Source organism: Tupaia chinensis, unplaced genomic scaffold, assembly GCF_000334495.1.
Source record: "Tupaia chinensis unplaced genomic scaffold, TupChi_1.0 Scaffold145396_1, whole genome shotgun sequence".
NCBI lineage: Eukaryota > Metazoa > Chordata > Mammalia > Scandentia > Tupaiidae > Tupaia > Tupaia belangeri.
Window position 1 is genome coordinate 2,560,894 of NW_006205257.1, and position 14,067 is coordinate 2,574,960.

Here is a 14,067-nt window from a genome sequence, read left to right on the forward strand (position 1 = left end):
CGCTCCCTGCCGGTGCCGTCCTGTTGGCGGATGAGAAGGGCCAGGTAAGGGAGGGGAGGCGAACGGAAGTTCGAGTCAGGCCCCTCGAACTTGTGCCTACGTCTCCGGTTGCAAGACGTGGCGAGCTCCTTTTCTGAGTCTTGACACACTCCAGCCCCCAACTGCCGCTTGGAAATCAAGTACTGACTGCCAGTGAAGGTACCCACAGAGATACTTAGACATCCAAAGATGTCCCTCTAGCGTTGGTGCCCCGGGCGCTATGTTCTATTTAGTTTTTCTTTTTTTCTTCGAAAATACGCTTCTTCGTATTCTCAATATGTTAAGTTATTCTATGTCCAAACTAGGTTGTCAGCCTCTTTTGAAGGCAGGTCCAGTGCTCTAAACCGTCATATCTTTATTAATCACACTATAAACAAAACCGATTATCAGCATATACCCAAAATCATACGTTAATTAATTTTTGTTATGGAGTGACCCTATGGAACCTCCATCTCTGAAATCGCCGGCCCATCGGTATAATTCCAGCAGGAAATCACTTCATCCCGAAGCCTTGCCCAGTCTCCCCTGCCGGATATTTTTCTCTGCCTTTGTGTGTCCATTGCTATTAATAACAAGCACACGTTCTGTGGGAATGGACAGAGATATGTGCTGGGGGGTTTTAATAAAAATTAATGTCAGCTGTTCATTCATATGGCACTTGTCATGTTTCAGTATCATCGTTGGTGTCTACTATGGACTTGAAGGCAGAGGGTAGGGACTGTATTTATAATCTTTTTCAGATTAAGATGCCTTACAACAAAATATATTTGTGTGTTTAATAAATATGTGAATCCAGTCCTTAAATAGGACTTTCCCCCTTCTTACTCTGAAGAGCCTTTTCTTTCGTTTTCCTAAAGTTCATAAAATTTTTTTAAGAGAGAATTTTGCTATAGGGCAGGAGTACTCCATGCAGACAGACAGTGAAAAATCAGCCCCCCAGGAGGGGATGGCCACACCACAGTCCCTTCTCCATTCTCCACTTGGGATTTTGGGCATGCACAGGCACCCCGTGTGAGTTTCAGGCCATCAGATCCTTGACTCAATTGTGGTCCGCCATGTGGGAGTCCAGGACATAACCATTATACCATCTGCTGATCGCAAAGTTTGTAAGTGGACTTTCTCCATGAGAGAAAGAGCTAACAGAGGTAACCTCAATAACCTCACAAAACAATCCACTCCCAGTCTTAGCCAGCATTATTTCACACCTTGGTGCTCAGGGGAGGTCTTGAACTGGGTTGGGAATGCAGAACCTTTCCCTTGAGGGTCCAGTGCACTATTGCTGTACCACCACCTGACTCGCTGTATAGGTTTTGTTCTTAAATTATCTCACTCTAGGGGAAAATGTAACTCATCTCTTGAGTAAAGGAAATCATACTCATCAACTTATGATTATTTTAATATGAAATGGCTTTACCAAGCAAGCAAACCTTTGAAACTTTTCTTAAGTAGGCACCCACTCCTGAGAATGAATAAGCCAATTAAGAATGATTCCTTAGGGTCCAGCCAGTGGTTAAGGCAGCTGGATCCCACGTAGCTAATAGCGTGGTTTGAATCTGGCACTGGTGGCTTGAAAAACACCCCAGGCACGTGTTCATGGTATCCAGAATCTCAAAAGGAGAAATGGAGGAGTAGGGATATGATGTGACCACTCCCCATGGGGGCGCCTTCTTTCTTTCCCTCTCTCTTTTCTTTGTGTTTCTCTGGGGAGTGCACATGCCCTCTAGCAAATGAAAAAGAATGAGTCTTTAGTTAAGATACAGTCACCCTGGGGGTAATGGATGATGAGTTAGAGGCCCTCACTCTACTGTTCTACTTCTGGCTATATAAACAAAGAGTCAGGGAGGCAGCATGAAGGAAGAGCTCTGGCAGTGGACTGACTGTACAGTAATACTTGTTTGCAGTTTGTTTGCTCTTGTCTTTCAGGCCAGTGATTGTTGAGCTACATATCTCAAAATACGATCTCAGGACCTGCAGCATCTCTATCACCAGCTTCTGGTCACTTATTAAAAGTGCAAATTTATCACATCCCATTGTGTAACTACGGCATCAGAATCTGTAAGGGAGGGTGGCCCACTAATCTGTTTGAAGAGGTTCTCCAGGTGATTTCTGTGCTCCAAACTACAACAGAACCTTGCTGCTCAATCTGTGGTCTGGTCTGATGCACCTGTGTATGTGCATCACCTGGAACCTTCTTAGAAATGCAGGATCTCAGGCCCTATCCAAGACCCAATAAGGCGAATCTGCATTTTAACATGATCCCCAGGTGAATGTACATCATGTATTGAGAAGCTGCACCAGAAGTCAATAATACAGGTCACCACACCTTTCCGTGGAAGTACCTTGCCTTGGGACCAAGGGTGAGAGCTCTGTTCTATTGGCTTTTTCCTATCTGATATATAATGCTCCATTTTAAATTACTCGACTTAGTACTATGAACGCTATTATTTTTAGTTTTTGCTATAGAGAGACAAGAGGCAGAGAAAGAGGGAAAGTGAGAAATCACCCCCCAATGGGGAATGGCCATGCCACCATCCCTTCTCTTCCACTTTCAGGATTTTGTACATGTATGCAACACATGTGCCTGGTATAATATTGAAGCTGGGTCTGGGACTTGAACCACAAAGTCAGCCATGTGGGATCCAGCCACCTTAACTTGCATGGCATTTGCTAGCCCCACTATGAACACTCATCATCATTCGTGCTTTCCGTGACAGTAGATCCTTCATTCTATCTGTATGGCATACTTTTCAGTCTCTGAGAGCTTCTCTTCCTCTTGAAAATCAATGATTCTCTGGCCTGTGACTATCATTGTAAGTCTGCTAACTCTTAAGTTTTTATGTCCAGGCATATCTCCTTATCTCCAGGTCCCATGTATCTACTGCCTATTGAACATTTCCATGTATGCAAGCACTTCACACTCAGCATGTTAAAAATTAAACTTATAGGGCCAGCAGATGGCGTGGTGTTTAAGGTGCTGGACTTCCACATGGTTGAACGTGGTTCAAGTCCTAGACCTGCGGCTTTCTCATTTTCTCTCTTTTGTGAGTACACATGCCCTATAGCAAGTTGAAACTAATAATAATAAAATAATTATTTTTAAAACTTTTAAAAATTCTCAAACTTGCTCTTCTATGTGTCCCATTTACCTTAATCGCTCAAGTTGAAAAACTGGGATCCAGACTTGATTCTTCCCTATTGTGTAATTCATATGTTGAATCAAGCATTGAGTCTTGTTGCATTTATTAAGTATCTCAGGCTTGTCCACTTTTCTCCATCTTTATTGCCATTACCTAATCTGAGTTACCATTTCTTGTCTGGATCATTTCAATAGCCTCTTGATATTTTTACCTCCATTTCTGTTGTCCGCAGTTGTTTCTTCAGTCCACCTGCCACATAATAACCAGAGTGATTTTACTATATATGTACACATACACACACACACCTCCATAAGCTCTTTAACAGATCTTGCAAAGATCTCGCTCAATTTACCTGTCCAGCCTCATCCTTACTTCCTGTTCACATAAATTTCTTTCAAAGTTTTGCCCCGTGACTTTTTATATTTTTTTTAAAAATTTTTTTGCCAGGGGCTGGCAGGTGACATGGTGGTTAAGGCATTGGATTCCCATATAGCTGACTGCAGTTTGAGTCCTGGGCCTGGCGTCTTGCTTTCTCACTCTCTCTCTCTCTCTGATCAAATTGAAGAAGAAGTAAGATAATTCTTTTTTATTTGAGAAAGAGATTTTTGCTAGAGAGTGTGTGGGCTTATTGCAGAGAAAGACAGAAAGCAAGAAGTCGCCCCCACACACACACCGCAATACCTTCTTCTCGTTCTCCTCTTGGGATCTTGGGCGCACACTCACACTCACCTGATGTGAGGTTTAAGCCACCAGGCTCAGCACTCAAACTGCTGTTGGCCATGCGGGAGCCCAGCATTATGCTATCTGCTGGTCCCTAAAATAAATCATTCAATTTTTTATTTTTTAATTTTTTGCAGAGGGCAAATGTGTTCACCAAAAAGGAAAAGTGAGAAAGCACCTCCCATGGGGAGTAGGCACACTGCAATCCCTTCTCCATTTCACCTTCCTTTCAGGATTTTAGGCATGTGCTCCTGGCATGTTCTTTTAGGCCACTGGGTCCTGAATTTCACCTGGGCAGTCAGGCACATGGGACCCAGCTACCTTAACCATCACGCCACTGGCTGCCCCACCCAACATTTTTTTAAAGAATTTTTAATTTAATTTATCATTTTAATTTTCTACAGGGCACATGTGCCCACCAGAGAGAGACAGAAGGAGAGAGTAAGAGGAAAAGTGAGAAAACAAGCTGCCAAATCTGGGACTTGAACTGCAGTCAGTCATGTGGGAGTCTACACATGGACTTAACCACCATACCACCTCCTGGTCCAGCCTCATAACGTTTTTTTCTTTAAAGAGATTTTTGGTATGGGACACATGCACTCACTGGAGAGACAGAAAGTGAGAAATCATCTCCCAGAGGGGATGGCCATGCTGCAATCCCTTCATTTTCCTCTCAGGATTTTGGGCACCCATGCACTTGCACCTGGTGTGAGTTTCAAGCTGCAGATCTGGGACTTGAACTGCAGTTCACCATGTGGGAATCCACTATGCCATCTGCTGGTCCTGCCCCACGACTTTCTATGAAAGGTTCTTGTACTTTCCTTACCTAACTGGCTACTATTCAGCCTTTAAGTCAGCTTAAATAGTCCTGTTGCCTCGTGTTCGTACCCTCATATATTCCTGTCTCAATACATCATGACTGTTTTGTGTCACCAGGAGAAGACTGGATGTGATGTGTGGGACTTCTGAGGGCAGGGCATAAAAGGCATCCTACTTTTTAGCCCTGATCATCCTGTGATCAGTCCATCAGAGATTTCACCAGCCTGTGGAGAAAGCCACATGGACGGTACCACCTTGCCAGTCGTGGGAACGCACTTTGTTTACCCCTCGAGCTACTCTATTCAGCCTTTTGATCATTCAGCCTTTTGATCTCTGCTGGTTTCTGGTTGGCTAACAACCACCACCACTTTGCCAGTCATGGATGGGAGTGAGCCATCTTTGAGATAGACTTGCCAGCCTCAGGTCAGCATTCCGATTAAAGTCATGAGAAATCCTGGGCCAGAACTTCTCATCTATGTCTCCCCTGAGTATCTGGCACACAGGGATGATAAGGATAATACTCATCCATTATTGTTTTAAGTCATTAATTTTTGGATAATTTTGTTATATGATGATAAATAAAATGATCCCCTATATGGATGTATCATAATTGATTTATTTTCATGTAAGTGGACATTTAATGTGTTTTTGGTTTTAGACTGCTATAAGTAACGCTTAAAGAACATACTTACATTTATGTAATTTTTAAGGATATATTTGTAGAAGTAGAATTGCTAAAACTCAAATCGTAAATTGTGATAAACATTGACCAACTAAATTCCAAAAAGTTTAAAAATTCTACTACATGGGGCCAGGAGGTGGCATGTGAGTTAAGGTGGCCCCGAATCTAACGTAGCTGATTCTGGGTATTGAGTCCTGGACCCAGTGACTTGAAAATCATGCCAGGCACATATGCAGATGTGCCCAAAATCCTGAGAGGAGACTCGAGGAGAAGGGATTCAGTTATGGACACACACCCCTAGAGCGGGGGGACTTTCTCACTTTCCCTCTCTCTCTAGTGAGCACACGTGCCCTATAACAACAACCACAATAAATTCTATTATCTTAAACTTCCACCAGTGTGTATTATGGTATGTATTTCTCCATGGCCCTGTCAATGGTGGATATTTTTAATCTTTCCCAATCTTAGGTGAACAAATAGTGTACAGGGCACTTCAAAAACTTCATGTAAAAATGAAATTAAGGTATGAGTTTATTTTGCAAAAATCTTTGAAATTCAAGTCTTTTTTCATAACATGCATTTTTCATGAATTTTTAAAAAGACTCCTCATTATTTTGTATGCATTTGTAGTGAGGTAGAGGCAATTATATCAGGTTAATTGGCTGTGTTTCTTTTTCTAAGTTTTGTCTTTTTTGTGTCCTTTGATCAATTCATCCATTTAATCCTGATTTAAAGGATTATTTATAGATATGAGTATTAACCTTTTGTCATACACATTGCAGATATTTTGATATGTTACAGATATGTTATTACTATTTTGTATCTGATATGATGTCTTTTGTAATGCAGAATTTTTCCATTTTTATATTGTCAAATATATCACTTTTCCTTTTCCATCATGCTTAGAAAAACCTTCCCTATCTCAAGATGGTAAATTTTGGGGGTCCAGCAGCTGGTGTCATGATTAAGGTGCTGGACTCCAGCATGGCTGACCATGGTTCAAGTCCCAAACATGGCAGCTTAGTTTCTCATTTTCCATCTTTGTCTCTCTCTGTTGAGTGCATGTGCCCTATAATAAATTAAAATAATAATAATAATAAAGTAATTATTTTAATAATTGTAAATTTTTTTTTTTTTAAGTTTTTTGAAAGTGACAAATCACCTTGGGTGAATGGCCATACCACAGTTCTTTTCTGTTCTCCTGTGATTTTGAATGTGCACACGCACTTGTGTCTGGTGTGATTGTCAAGCCACCAGATCCAGGACTTGAACTGTAGTTGGCCATGTGGGAGTCCAGTGCCTTCACCACATCACCTGCTGGCCCCAATTGTAAATTTTAAAAATACTTTCACCTAATATTTTTAAATTTTGTCTTTTTTTATATTAATAATACGGAGTAAGCTATCTGGCATAATTTTTTATACTTGGATAGTCATTTCACCATCATCCTTACCCTACTGATTTTAATTACTTGTACCACATACTAAATTCCTGTATGTATGTGACCAATTTATATTACTGTGTTTAAATTTGATTTGGAAAAAGAACTAGATGGGCGCTATGGTTTAGGTGGCTGGATCTTACTTGACTATGTGGTTCATCTCTGACCCGGTGGACTGTAAAATAGACTGGATGTAAGCATGTGTGCCCAAAATCCTGAAAGGAGATTATAAAGGGTAAGGGAGTGTGTTATGGTCATCTCCTACTCCTCACATTTTTCTTTCTTTCTTTCTTTTTTTTTTTTTTATAATCACACCTGACTGGCTTGTTTTATTGGAGAAGGGATCATGGAGTTAACAATGTGAAGACAGCTGGGACCTAAGGTTGAAAAGAACACCCTTCCCACCCCATACAAACCCACTACCCCAAATAAAAAATAACCAACTATGGGAGAGCAGCTGAGACAGCAACTTTGGGGCAGGGGAAGGAGACACAGAACTCCAGGGCAGCAGTGCAGAGACCATGGGTGTGCTGGGAGGGCCCAAAGGCAGCAGCTGTACGAGTAATGCAAGTATAAGTCTCTGCGTCTTCCATGTGGGTATGTATAAATATATAGAGATAAGTTGTTCTCTTTCCTCTTCTCTCCCTTCTGCTCCATGCTCACCGCGGTCCCAGCTCCACTTTCCACATAAGGGTGAAGGGAAGGGTGGGTTAATAAGTCATCATCAAATTGTGATCAGACCCACATCCATCAGCTTCTGGATTTTCTGTGGTATTACAGGATTTTTTAAGTGTTCGCTGAGTGCCTGGGCATCCTTCTGCATCTATTCCAGGATGAGCTGTATGGCTGGGTCACTCACAATCTGCTGCACCTCAGGATCGGCCATGGCCCTCCGCTTCACATCTTCAGGGCTGTCGTAGCGGTTGTACTGGGCCATCATGCAGCGTCGGTAACCATCTGCTGCCTTCTTACAGTTGGAGTCTAGGTCTAGTGCCTTTTGGTACACATCCATGGCTTTTGTGTAGTCCTTCATTGCTTCGAGGGCTGCTGCTTTCTCTGTGTAATCCTTGATGAAGGTTGGCTCCAGCTGAATACATTCCTCACAGTCCTTAAGTGCTAATAGTTGGTAAGTCCTTAATACTTACCAAACTCCAGGAGCTTGGTGTGGCAGGTCACTCGGTTGCTGTGCAATTTGGCATCCCGTGGGTTCCATTTGATGACTTCTGTATAATGTTTCATGGCCTGGGGATAATCCCCTTTCTGAAAATACTCATTGCCTTTTTTCTCCAAAGCCAGGTCAGGGTTTATGTAGGCCAGTCATTCTTGCTCCTTCAGGATTTTCTCTGCCTGCTGACATTTCTTGAGTACATGTAGGGTTCGGTGCTCTGCCAGAGACTTGTAGAAATGTATGGCATCCTTGTGCTTTTCTTCCTTGAAATAGTTGCCAATTCGAGCATAAGCTTGGCAATTTGTCGATAGTCCTCTCGGTTTTCTCTCCCCACTTCAATGGCTTTCTCATAAAGCTCTCAGCATTTATTGTAGTTACCCTTTTCAAAGAGTACCACTGCTTGATTGGTGAAATAAGTCATGTTGGTGGGGTCCAGTTCCTTGGCTCAGTCATAATGCTTCAAGGCTGTGGCCCAAATTTTTCTTCTTGTAGGCATCATTCCCAAGCTCTTTTTCTTTCAGTGCCTGCTTCATATTCTCTGGAAGATCTTCCATTGACTCTGGTTTGGTCTCCTTTTTGGGAGGAGAAAGTGGTGGTAGTGTTGGAACCTCTTCTTCCTTATCCGTACTGCCCAGATCCACTCCAAGGAGGACACTGAATGTGGTCATGATTCAGGGATCTTACAGTTTTGTGACCAGGTGCCCAGGTCAGAGGGTTTGTTTCATAGTTGCTCTATCAGTTCCCAGTAGGTAGGATCAGTGAGCAGTATTCTTGTCCTGGGGTTACTTTCCACCTTCTGATACAGATTCGGCATGTTGAAAGGGTTCATGAATTTCCTCTCTGCCAGCCGGGCTTCCATATTATGTAAACCTTTAAATTGAGGGTTGTTTGCTTCATGTTTTAAACCCTCCTCATAGGTTCGCTTGACTTCTTCAAATCGGTTTAAGAACTCAAGAGCTGCTGCTTTTCTTGAATAACCCTTGCCCCAGTCAGACTTTAGGTCAGTGGTTTTACAGCCATCCTCATAAGCCCTCTGGTAGCCTCCTTTCTTGGCATAGGCTGCAGACTCATTGCTGTAGAGCACATGGTTCTGGGGGGTGTCTAACTTAATTGCTTCTGAATAGCACTGTAAGGCATCATCGATGTTACCAGCACTCAGGGCCTTATTGCTCTTCTCTTTCAGCTCATTGACCTGCTCCATAGCCCGGCCCGGAACTTGGTTCTCCCCACGTTTTTTTGCACCATTGAAGTTGGGCTCACATATTTTTAATTACTGTTTCTTTGTAGAATACTTTGATACTTAGGACCAGAATTTAGTATTCATTATACTTTTGTTGTTATTGCCAGAGGACACATGTGCTTGCCAGAGAAAGATGGAGAGGGAGAAACCACTTCCCAATGAGATGTCACATTGAATCTCTTCTCCATTGCTTCATCCTGATGGGATTTAAGGCATGCATGCACATATCTGGTGTGTTTGTCAAGCTTCTGGGCCTGGATTTGAATTGTGGTCAGCTGTGTGGGATCTCAACTACTAGGCTACAGGGCCAGCCCTCCATTATATTTCTTTTAAACACATGTCTTAGCAATTTTTACACATTTGTTTGTTCAGATAAACCTTATAATCATTTACCAGTTCCCAAAAAAGAATCCATGCAGATTTTTAGTAGAATTCTATAAAACATATAGAAGTGTTTGAGAGAAATGCTTTATAATACTAACTATTCCCTTATAGGAACTGTAGGTATATTTAGTTAGACAGTTGGCCCACTTATATATATTTTCCCAACACTTGATTCCAGTTCACATTTCTCCGTTTCGTCCACAATTATTAACTTTTTAAATGTTTCGGTGAAAGTCACAGTAGGGTCTCCAAACCTCTATCCACAAAGATTTGTCTTCTCTTTCTCACTCTGTGTACATATAAAATAACCATTAAATTAACTATTTACAAATGGAAATTCTCTTGTTATCTGCGCACATTCCATTGGATTATTTTTTATACTTTTGTATATGATTCATGTCAGAGACCACAGAGCTAGGGTGTGTCTACGCATTCCTTTGGGTCTAGTTTTGCACTCTTAATTGTTGGGGAACATTCTAGGCATTAGTTTCCTCAGTAATCACAGATCATCCAGGAGTTGCACAGGAATTGACATTACACCAGATTTTTCTTTCCCTCCATGTATTTAAAGGCTCCTTCCCTGTGCGAGTCTTCAGAAAAGGTGTCATGAAATATTGTGAATATCTTTTCTCTTCCTTTGATCCATTTTGTATGAATTAGATTTGTAGTTGTTTAAAATATTGAAACGTATAGGTGGGTGAGCATAGGCACACAAGTATCCAAGGATTGTATTAAATGCAAAATAAAGTTAAAGTTAGCAAAGTAGTTAAACAATCAGTTTTGTTTCATTTCTTCCCTTAACACCTGCTACTCTTTTACCTCTACTTGTCTGTACTTTTTTTCATTTCCATGGTTACCACCTACACTTCTTTCATTTCCATGGTTAGAATAAGTCCTGTGATTGTATATTTTTGAAGGACATGAATAGTCAAGCAATTCAATTCAAGCCAATGATGATGCTTTATCACATAAGCTTTTTTTGCCAAATGTGCTGATTCCTAGTTGTTAGCTGTTCTAGCCCAAGAATCAGTGGTCGTGGCCAGTCCTTCCCCTTTGTTTCCTTGGACTGCTCTAATGTCATTCTCTGCAAAACAGGCATATGCACAGGTGTCTAAAAATCCTAGAAACAGATTTTTCCCTACCAACAGATGCTAAGGCGTATTGTCAGGTTTGGGATTTTTTTTTTTTTTTCCTGTAGGAAGAAGTAGAACTTTCAGCCAGAAATGGATGTGTTTCTAACACTCTTGAATTCAGACATTTTATCATGCCTTAAATGATGGCTAATCTAGCACTTGGCTGGATTTTCACTAACACTTATCAAGTGCTCCCCAAATGTTCCTGAGTCCACCCATGGATAATGATGAGATAGCTCAAAGGAGTCCTTATGAATAAGAATTCATAGGTTTGACAGTAATTTTCCAGGTCTGAAAGCTGCTAGGATGCAAACTATCCCAATAGCTGTGTGGATACTGTACTAGGTGGATTCTGTACTCTAGTAAATTAGTGATCCCTGCACGATGGAGGTAATAAGCCAGTTCATTTATATAAGAGCTTGCATTCTCAATGAAGATATCTCTCCTGCCAGCAGGGAGAAAACTGTGTTTTTTTTTTTTTTTTAAAAAAACAAGCTAAAAACTTTATTATTATATGTATATTATATATAAAAATCACACATAATATGTTCATTATATATTTTTTGAGTTCAATAAAACTTCATTTTAAATTTCAAATATATTTACATTCATTCACTGTACATCATTACAGAATACAAAATGAGATATTTCATTCAGAATACACTGTATATTTGGCTCAATCAAGGATATTATCATACGTGTTATTGTCAACAAATAATTTTCCATTTGTTTCTTATATATCTTGCCCACCCCCCGCCTTGATTCCCTACCTCTCACCCTGTGCCATTTTCTACCATCTTGCCACGCGGTCTCTGATATCTATGTTGTTTTCCATGCCTTTTTTATTTTATTCACATTTCATTGATTCATAAAAGATCTTAATTAAGCTAAATACTTTGAATAGCAAGTGCAGCTGATATATACAAATCTATGAACACATGTCTGACTTTAGGCATAAACCTCAGGGAGCAGAATGAACGTACTATAAAGTAGTACCTAGCTGGGGCTATATAGTTTACTGCAGTCATTACATAGGTATTGTTTTTATGCATTTTTTAATTTCAAGAAAAGCTGTTTTTTTTAAAAACAGTTTTAGTTTTATTAGATTAAAATAAAAATATGTTAAGAAAAGTTTGCTTAAGGCTTAAAGCCAGGAAAAAGGTTAGGATTCAGTTCTGACAGTAGGTAGGTGAACCTATCAACAGTTCCATAGGAGACAAAAATCCTTAAATCTGGAAATCAAAGCATAGAAGAAAATCAGTAATATTTTAGTCAAAAGTCATAAAATTCTACTTCACCAGTTCAGTCTCATGTAATTAATCTCTCTTCTGCTGAATTTGTAGTGTTACTATGGTCTGATCTTTCCGTTTAAATTCTGGAAGTTAACATTCAACGTTATTAATGACCTTTCCAGACTTATTCCTACCATTAGGTTGGCCATTCTCTTGGTTGTGTTTTGTACTTTTATTTCTGAGTTTCTGACTTTAGTTTTCTTGGTGTAGCACTCCCCTTAGAACTTCTTGGAGACCCGGTCTAGTGTTGGTAAATTCTTTCAGGTTTTATTTATGTGAGAATGTTTTTGCCTTTTCTTCCCATATGAAGGATAATCTTGCCAGGTATAGTATTCTTGGCTGAAATTGTTTTTTACTTAACATTATGAATGTATTTTCCCATTCTTTCATTGATTGCATTGTTTCTGGTAAGAGATCCGATGTTAACATAATGGAATATCCTTTGAAAGTAACTTGATGTTTCCCTCTTGCCAATTTTAGTATCTTGTCTCTGTCTGTGATTTTGGCCAAACTGGCTATGATGTGCCTTGGAGAAGATCTTCTTGGGTCAGTTCTATTTGAGGTCCTTTGTATTTCTTGGGTCTGGGTATTTGAATGCCCCTATAGGTTTGGAAAGGTTTTTTTTTTTTTTTTTTCACCAAGATTTCATGGAATACTTCTTAAATAAGACTCCCAAAGCACAGGTAATAATTCCTAAAATAGACAAGAGGGACTATATCAGACTAAGAAGTTTCTTTTTTTTTTTTTTTCAGTCTTTCATATAATTTTATTTTCTCCCTTCAACCATGATAATCTGATATCCAAATTTTGTCTTAACTGGTGGGTCTGTAAACACAGGTGTATCCATCCCACTGACTGGCAAGGTAAATGCTGCTTCTTGAAATGGTCCCGCCATGGACCCTCTGGTCATCCAACCCAAGTCACCCCCTTGCCTGGCTTATTCTTCACTATATTGTGTGGCCACTTCATTGAATCTCATTCCAGACTTTAACTTTTCCATGGCTTCCATAATTTTGCTGTGTTTTTCACATAGAATGTGTCTGACCTTTACTGCATTGCCACCACCTTTGGGACCCTGTGACTTCTTGTCAGCAGTATCACTCCCAGACGCTGCTCCCTCTTTACCCCCTTTTCCAGAACCACTTTTTCTTTTGGGCGGCATCTTCAAGACTTGCGGATAAATAGTCAACCGCTCCGGTGTCGTACAAGTCCCCTGACTAAGAAGTTTCTGCACAGCAATGGACACGGTAACAAGTGTGAATCGACAACCCTCAGAATGGGAAAATATTTTGGAAAATATGCCTCAGACAAGAGACTGATAACCAGAATACACAGGGAACTCAAGTGCCTTATGCAAAAAACAAAACAAAAAACCCCCAAAAAACCAAAAAACAAACAAAAAAAAAGACTAACCGAATTAAAAGATGGGAAAATGAGCTGAACAAAAATCTCCCTAAGGAGGACATACAAACAGCCAAAAAGCATGTGAGGAAATGCTCAATGCTCAACATTCCTCATCATAAGGGAGATACAGATTAAAGCCACAATGAAATACCACCTAACCCCTGCCAGAATTGCAAAGATTAAAAATATAAAAGTGGTAAGTGTTGGCAGGGATAGGGTGAAAAGGGAACTCTCCTACACTGTTGGTGGGAATGTAAACTGGTTCAGTCACTGTGGAGAACAATATGGAGGTTCCTCAAAGATCTACAAATAGAACTACCATTTGATCCAGCAATCCCACTTCTGGGTATCTACCCAAAGGACAGGATAACGCTCAGTCGGAAAAGCGCTTGCACATCAATGTTTATTGCAGCTTTATTTACGATCATTAAGACATGAAACCAACCCAAATGCCCACAAACTGATGAATGGATTAAAAAAGTGTGGCACATATACTGTATGGAATACTACTCAGCCATTAAAAAAGAAATTGGGACCAGCAGTTAGTGTAATGGCTATGTCACTTGACTCCCACAGTCAACCGTGGTTTGCATCCCGGACCCGGTGGC

At 40.5% G+C, this 14,067-nt stretch overlaps 2 pseudogenes; both read right to left on the reverse strand.

Moving 5' to 3' along the window:
• Positions 1 to 7,174: 7,174 nt before the first annotated feature.
• LOC102481265 (stress-induced-phosphoprotein 1 pseudogene) lies at positions 7,175 to 9,447 on the reverse strand (annotated as a pseudogene).
• Positions 9,448 to 12,798: 3,351 nt separating this feature from the next.
• Positions 12,799 to 13,328, reverse strand: LOC114006030 (peptidyl-prolyl cis-trans isomerase NIMA-interacting 4 pseudogene; annotated as a pseudogene).
• Positions 13,329 to 14,067: the final 739 nt, after the last annotated feature.